Raw genomic sequence first — 8,410 nt, 5'->3', positions numbered from 1 at the left:
AGCCCCAGCTGTCCTGGAACTCACTATGTAGACCAGGCTGGCCTTGAACTCACAGAGATCCGCCTGCCTCTGCCTCCCGAGTGCTGGGATTAAAGGCGTGGGCCCTTCTGGAAGAGCAGCCAGTGATCTTGACTGCTGAGCCATTTCTGCAGCTCCACATGTACACATTTTAAAGACTATTTGCAGAAATAAAATATTTTCAACCACAATGGTGAATAATTTTCTCTTCCTGCTCTGACTTCTCTTCAGTCACACATCTTCTAAAGTTGGGAACCATTAGAGGAAAAGCTATTTTGAGAAGCTGGATAAGGGAGAGTTGAATTGTGGATACATTCTGTTTTTCTCTAGTGGAAGATATTTACAAGACTTGGAGTTTTTGCTTTCAGTCCCAATCTAAGAAGGGCTTCCAGGAATTTTTTTTTTTTTTTTTTTTTTTGGTCCTTTTGAGACAGCATCTCGCTGTACCTCCAGCTGTCCTGGAACTCACTATGTAGACCAGGCTGGCTTTGAACTCACAGAGATCCACCTGCCTCTGCCTCTGCCTCTGCCTCCCAAGTGCTGGGATTAAAGGCGTGCACCACCACGCCTGGCCCTCCCAGGAATATTCTTAATACTCCTCTGCAGATTCATCTAATATCCATCATGTGAAGATACAGGACTGTGTCCTGATCTGAACCTGCCTGACAACACCGACCACCAGATCTATGGGGGCAGTGGGGAAGCAAGGTTTGAATTATGCATAATTAGAAGCTGGTCATCTCTAGAACATTTTCCCATCATCAGATATTTAAAATTGTAAATAAAGGTTATATTAGTCAGCTTTTTTGTTTTTGTTTTTGAGACAGGGTCTCCCTCCCTGTAGTCCCAGGTGGCCTAGAATTCACTTTGTAAACGAGAATCTCACAGAGATTCACCTGTCGAGGCATGAGCTACCATGCCCAGTCCAAGTCCAACTTATAAAGAGAAACATTTACTTTGGCTAACAGTTTTGAAGGGTCCAGCCCATGACTGGTGAGCCCCATGGCTACTGGGCCTGTATGGTGAGGCAGTACAAAATTGTGAGAGCATGTAGCAGAGCAAAACTACTCACCACACGGCCAGAGAGCACAAAGAGAATCAAGGAGGGGGCACCAAGATCCCAGAGTCTTATTCAAGGGCATATTCCAGGTGACCTGAAGACCCCCCCGCAGTAGGCCCTACCTCTTAATGATCCCATCACTTCCCACTAGCAGCATGCTGAGAACCAACCCTTTACCATGTGTGCTTTGGGGAACATTTAAGAGCCAAACTATAGCAAAGAACAAGTTTTCACTGAGGCGAAAAGAGAAGTTTCTCAGGGAGACATTGCCTCTACTAGATACCATAGGCTAACAAAATAAAACTCCAGTGCCAGCAATAGACTCCCTCTCTTGAAGCTGCTGACCAGAGGTCCCACAGATCTTCAAACAATATTGGCAACTGCCCCTCTCTTGGTTACCTATCAGAACTTGATGGTAAGACCTATTGCAGACTACATACATGAGCTATAGAACAAACAAGGAGAAATCAAGCTGGTGCTGACCTCAGAGCATCATCTCTACTGGCTAGTGTTCATGGTGCTGGAAGGCGATATCCATGCCACCAGAAGGAAAAAAAAAACTAATCACCAACCTTACCCAGCTGTAAATCCTGTGAACTACAACAACTAGCCTGGTAAGATATGTCCACTGGTGCAAAAGAGGCACAAATATTATGGGAGTGACAAACTTCTCTCTAATTGGACTTAAAGTCCATGTCACAGGATAGAGCCTATACCTGACATTGATATCAGGCTTAGGAACCTGAAGCTAGACAGGTCACGGGGCACAGGAGGGAGCCTAATACTAGTTTTCTACTAAACAGTTACTGTATTAAACTGAATCCTAAGGATTTATTGTTATGCCCATATATTAATGCATCTCTCAACTCTCACCAGAGAAGTTTCCTTATGCAGCAGGTGATTAACACAGAAATCCACAATTGGCCAATGTACAGAGAACAAGAGGCTGCAGGGTACTCATCCCTGAATAGGTCATCTATATCAAACTTCTGCCTCCCAAGGCCCAGGGATCATTGCGACAGAGGGGGCAGAAAGACTGTAAGAGCCAAAGGTGGTGAATGACCACAAGAAAACAGAGTTTTCCAGACAGCTGTGCAGTTACTCATATGAACTCACAGCAAAGGTGACAGCGTGCACAAGTCCCATGCCAGCTCAAACCAGAAAAAAAATCTCAGAATAATCATGGGGAAATGGGTACAAAACCCCAATCCAACCTAAGGAATTTTGGTAACCAATGGCTTCTGGGAGAGGGGAGGGATAGTCTCTTTCAAGGATGGAACTCTAGATTAATCAGGCTCCAGTGGTAGACCCACATTGAAAGACATTTGGGGACATAAATTAGATCTATAGGCCTTATTATACATAATAGAGTACATTAAATTGGGTGGGACAGTAAGGGGAGGAGTGAATAGAGGAGGTGCTCTAAATATTGCCAACTTAAATTGGATGAAAGTCTCAAAAATTCAATTTAAAAATTTAAAAAAGAGAAGTCTCTTTCCTAAAAGAAATAAATTCCTAATTCCTAAGGCAAATACAATTGCATCTTGGTTTGCCTTCAATTGTGCAATAAAAACACTGACCAAAACCAACTTGGAGAGGAAAGGGTTCATTTAGTTTACATTTCCCAGGCCTCACAGTTCATCACTGAGGAAGTCAAGGCAGGAACTCAGGACAGGAACTCAGGGCAGGAACCTGGAGCACAGACCATGGAGGTACACTGCTTACTGGCTTGCTCTCCTGGCCCATGCACAGCCTGCTTTCTTATACAACAGAAGACCACCCCCAGTGAACTGAGCCCTCCCACATTACTTAACAATCAAGAAAAGCCCCCACAGACATGCCCACAGGCCAATCCAATGAAGACAATTCCTCAGTTGAGGTTCCCTCAAGCCTGTGGGAGTCATCCCAAAAAGAATTTTTCAGAATCATTTTTTATTGTTATTTTTATTTTATGTGTATAAGGGTATTGCCTGCCATGTATGTAAGTGCACCTGTGTAGAGCAATGCCTTCGGAGGTCAGTAGAGGACATCAGATTCCTTGGAACTGGAGTTATGGGTGAACCACCATATGGGTGCTAGGAATCAAACCCAGGTCCTCTGCAACAGCTGCCAGTGCTCTTAACCACTGAGCCATCTCTCCAGCCCCCAGAATCATTGTCTTAAAGCTTCTTTCTGATTTAACATGAAATGCTCACCTTGAAGAGAATAGCACAAAATTCATAAAGTGAGAGCATCAAACTAGTTGTGTATTGTCAATTCAAGGCATACTTATGATGGTCCCCTTATGGGAAAAATATCTTAAAATTTGAATATGAGAGCTGACAATATAGCTCAGTGGGTTAAGGTGCTTGCTGACAAGCCTGATGATCTGAATTCAACCCCTGGGACCCACAGGATGGAAGGAGAGAACCTATTTCTGAAAGTTGCTCTCTGGCCTCCACATACCCTCTGTAGCAAATGTGCATCCATACACACTAAATAAATAAATAAATAAATAAATAGTAAAAAAGTTTCAATTTGAAAGAAATCTTATCACTTGTAGTTAGAAAAAGACTAGAAGTTGCCCCAAATTTGATAGTAATTCTAAACATCTTCATGATAATCAATAATGAACCATGAAGCTAAAAGAAACTTTTCTAAACTATCACTAATGGAGCAAACTTCAATCAACTGAGCAAAGGTTTCTTTTCTACCCTCTGTAAAACTGTTGTTCATTGTTATATGAAGTGCTGAACAGGATATGTGGCCCAAAACATCATAGAGGTAGTTAAGTGGTAAATTCTTAAAATACTAGGTGTTTATGCTGCTTGTGCTATTTATTATTTTGTTACTTCTTTTCCCATTGTAAATAAATTTCCATATTGAGGCTTTATTTTGTGTTTTCTTTTTATAATTTTTTAAAATATTTTATTATTTTTATTTTATGTGTATTGCGTGTATTGCCTGCATGTAGGTAAGCACACCCACGTTGTGCATTGCCTGTGGTGGACAGAAGAGGCTGTTGGATCCCCTGGAACTAGAGTTACGGACAGTTGTTAGCTGCCATGTGGGTGCTGGGATTTGAACCTGGGTCTTCTGCAAGAACAGCCAGTGTTCTTAACTGCTGAGCCATCTTTCCAGCCCTTATTCTGTGTTTTCAATTTTGATTCTTTGTTTAGAGAGAAAGGTCTAGGAATGAACAAGGTCTGAGCCCCACAATAACTGGATTCGCCCTCAGTGGTGTTTAAAGAGACTTATATGTCTAGCTCTATAATCTGCTAAGAAAGCAGATTATACTTTCTTAGTTACACTCCCCTGTCTAGAGTACATTTCATAAATCATGGTGGATGTTTTTGTTCTCCCAATAAACTGGAGGGAACCTCCCAGAATTTAGTGGGTGAAGGACACTCCACACTCTGTCTCAGAGGAAAGGCCCACCCATCCAGAATCACCTCATTTTCCTTTTGACTATTCAACAACTAGCCTGTTAATTACACGGGTGAAAAACTTGATTACACGGGTGAAGAACAGCCTAGAACAAAACTCCCTTTTCCACACAAACACATTGTATATTTTTATATAGTTTAAATATATAGTGAATGTTTTTAGAAATATGACTTAGAAAGAAGGATCATACTTTCTTTTGTTTGGGACTTTGCCATCTGTTCACCATTTCGGAAAATCGCATTGCTGACAAGAATACCACTATTTGTATTTGATGGCCAATAAAAATGACAGATGAAGCCAATACTACACACTCACGGCTGTCACATTTATGGGGATTCTACATAGAGCTGCAAGCATCTGGCTGTTTTAATGTTTTCTGGTACAGGTGGATCTGAAATACAGATTGTTTAATACAAAATCCTCCCATTTCTTTTTATAGGAAAGTTGATATACTATATTGATTCTTAATTACATGTATAAGTAGCTTATATTATCATTGAATTTCATTTCAAGATATTAAAAGGAGATTCTAAAGAACATGTGGATGACAGTGACCCTGACATTGTTGAAAGCCACTCTGCCTCCAGGGACCATACCATTCAACCAAATGATTTTCTAGCATGCTCAGATATTACAAAGAAATTGATTTCTATTAAAGTAGGACTACTGTTAGGTGTAGTGGCACATGATTATAATCCCAATTCTCAGAAGTCTAGGGGAGGATCTTAAGTTCCAGGCCACCCTGAGTTACATAGCAAGTTCCAGACCAGCCTACTTACATAGCAAGGCCCTGTCTCAAAAACACAAAACAAGACACATACACAAACAAACAAAGGAATATCAAGAGAAGGAAAGTAAAATAAGTTATGGCCCAACATTAAAACCTAGGTTTGAGTGGTATTATCTTATTCTTTCAAGTAGTCAGAAGCCAAGGGACTCCTCCTGCAGGGATCAGATCCTGGAAAGAATATCAAAGTAGGGACGGTGGAAAGGCTGGAGAGAAGATAGTGACAAAAAACGTCAAAGATGGACTTCCTCGGTTTCACTCTTGCTAAATGTTAAACTCAAGAGTAGGCCTACAAGAGAAAATATTCATTTACTATATGAACCTACAGTGATGACTTTACTATGACCAATGCATTTTCCACCTACACAGTCTCAGTGTATGTCTGGCCCAGGATGTACCGAATGCAGGTACCATCTCTAGTCACAGGGACCATCCTAGAAGAGCTGCCACTGCCATTGACATGCATTGGGAAAGAAAGATGGCTAAAGGCTCTGGCTGCCAAGCCTAACAACCTTAGTTCGAGCCTTGGGGCTCAACATGACAAAAGAAAAGAACAAACTTCCCCAAGCTGTCCTCTGACCTCAGCCTGTGTACCACCGCATGCACCTCCATCCCACCACACAGAAAATAAGTAGATAGCTAAATATTGGAATGTCATTTTTGCTTTAAAATACATGATTCTCATTCCTTTAGTACCCAAAAAATGTTTAAAATGAAGCTTGCTTTGTGCCCTAATGATAAATAAATAAAACAAAACTCGTTTTCATCTGCCACTATCATCCCAGACCAGCTTTTTTCTGACTTCCCTGTTGCTACCATTCTTAATCTCCAAAACCTCAGCATTAGACTACTCCTCTGCCCTCACTTGGTTCATCTTCATCATATTTTCTGTATTTTTGCCCATTGTACAATCTGCTGCTTAATTTAAGACACATTGTATTCCACCTAGATTACCACAGGAACTACCTAATCTCTTGCTCCTTTATCTTGCCAGATACTGTTCTTTTTTAATGTGCACCAGTCACTGTATGATTCCACTCATGGGTCTAATACCCATGCCATTATGTGTCAGGCAACAGGGATATAAAGGAGTACATGGCAGAGTCCCTTCTGGAGAACATTAGTATCTGAAGATGGAGACACAATTCAGCAAAAAATTAGTACTAAGTGAACTTCTGGGGAGACAAAAACAAAAGTTTGCTCCCCCCAGATGGGGCACCAATGACAGGCCAAAGTAACAATTCCACCCAAGTCTAGCTTGGCAAACCAATGAGTTTATTGGGTTTATCTCTAGAACAAGGGTGAGGAATACTTATAGATGTGTGGGTGACCCCAAAGCACTCACACCCCCAAAAGTCTCACCTAGGCATGATGAGTTCCTCATAGCTGCTTGGATGGAGTCTCCCCTTTAGTTAACATCCACTCTATGTGTTCTCTAGCACCTCCCAAGACAGCAAGATGGGTAGCTTGGGAAGAATTACAAAAAGTTGGGCAGGGGGTGTAGGCACAAGTGGCTGGACTCTCAGGTGAGGGTCTAATGAGAGAAGATCAACCGACTTGATCTTGAGGGTCTCTTGCAAGTAGTCACAGCTACTCTGTAACAGACAGCAATGACAGAGTTCTACAAGTAGCATCCCTAGTGACTGGGGGTATGACAGGAAAGCCTTGGAGGGGTATAGGACCAGTGTCTAATTCAGTTGATGGGGTGCAGGGAAAACTTTAGGCAGAAATATAAAGTTCAAGAATAAGCTATAGTTAAATGTTTTGTGTGAAAAGTTTTATGGAATTGCCATGTGATTCATGTCACTGTCATGTGACCCTTTAGAGGTCATTTAGCCAAATCCTTTATTCAACACATCAAATATTCCCTCTCTGTCCTAAGCTCACATTAGTATATTAGTAGTAATAATTGTGGGTTAGTCACAATTTGTTGCTGTGACAAATACCCAAAAGAACAACTGAAAGGAAGGAGAGTTTGCTTGTGATTTCAGAGCTTTGGTTTTCAGTCCATTGCTGGGAGCCTACAGCGAGATGCAACATGGTGACAGGAGCCTGGGGCAGAGCACTTGCTCACTTCTTGGCAGAGGGAGGAAGTGACCAAGGATAATGTCAAAGGCACAGTCCCAGTGACCCACTGCTTCTATCCAGACCCCAGTCCTTAAGGTCTCCCCACCTTCCAAACAGCACACCCAACTGAGGATCAAGCCTTCAATACATGAGACTGAGTCAGACACTTCATATTCAAATCATAACAGATTCTGACCTGTTTGCTTAAGCTATGGTCAAAGTTCTGTTTGGAAAGATTTTTGTTTATTGGCTGTTCTTCAACTTGTGTCCACTCCACCCTGAATGTTTTAACCATTCAAATAGTTTGCTCAATGAATGATAACAGTGTTTAAAAACAAACAAACAAGGGCCAGCAAGATGGCTCAGAGGTAAAGGTGCTTGCTGTCAAGACTGACAACCTGAATTCAGTCCCTGGAAGCCACACGGTGGAAGGAGATAATGGATTCCCACAAGGTGTTCTCTGACATTCACATGTGTGCCATGGTACACACACACGATGTAAAAAAATGTTTTTCAAGACAAATAAGTACAATTCCATCATTCAGTACAAGAGTATAAGAATGCAAGAAGACCCAGAGGCTACTGCAGGGAGCCCACCATTTTAGGTAGCACGTGTCTGAGAGTCAGACTAAATAAGAAATGAGGCCAGAAAGACTAGTAGAGGGCAGATCGAGAATATTTCAAACTCTCTAAAACCCTTCAAAGACATGGCAAAGTAAATGCAGTTTCTGCACTCTGGTGCTTGGACGCCACCTCCTAGGCTGTGCCTCAATCTACCTAACAGTCTCTTGCTCACTAGGCTTTTATGCAGATACTGATGGTGCTGTAATATTACTTATGCTTCTCCCTACTCATGGGCCATTCCAAACATGACTGATTCTTGACACAACAAAAACGGGTTTTGCGTTTAGAAATTGGACATGTGGAATCCAGTCATGAGAGATGATTGCATTAATAGGTTGAGGGAAGAGACAGCATAAATTGTTCTTCAACATACAAAAGTTAATCACACTGAGACTAAACAGAGCTCTTTCTGCATAGTCAATATATAT

This window comes from Nannospalax galili, unplaced genomic scaffold (genome assembly GCF_000622305.1).
Source record: "Nannospalax galili isolate Female #2095 unplaced genomic scaffold, S.galili_v1.0 scaffold485, whole genome shotgun sequence".
In the NCBI taxonomy this organism is placed as follows: domain Eukaryota; kingdom Metazoa; phylum Chordata; class Mammalia; order Rodentia; family Spalacidae; genus Nannospalax; species Nannospalax galili.
This window is presented reverse-complemented; position numbering follows the sequence as displayed.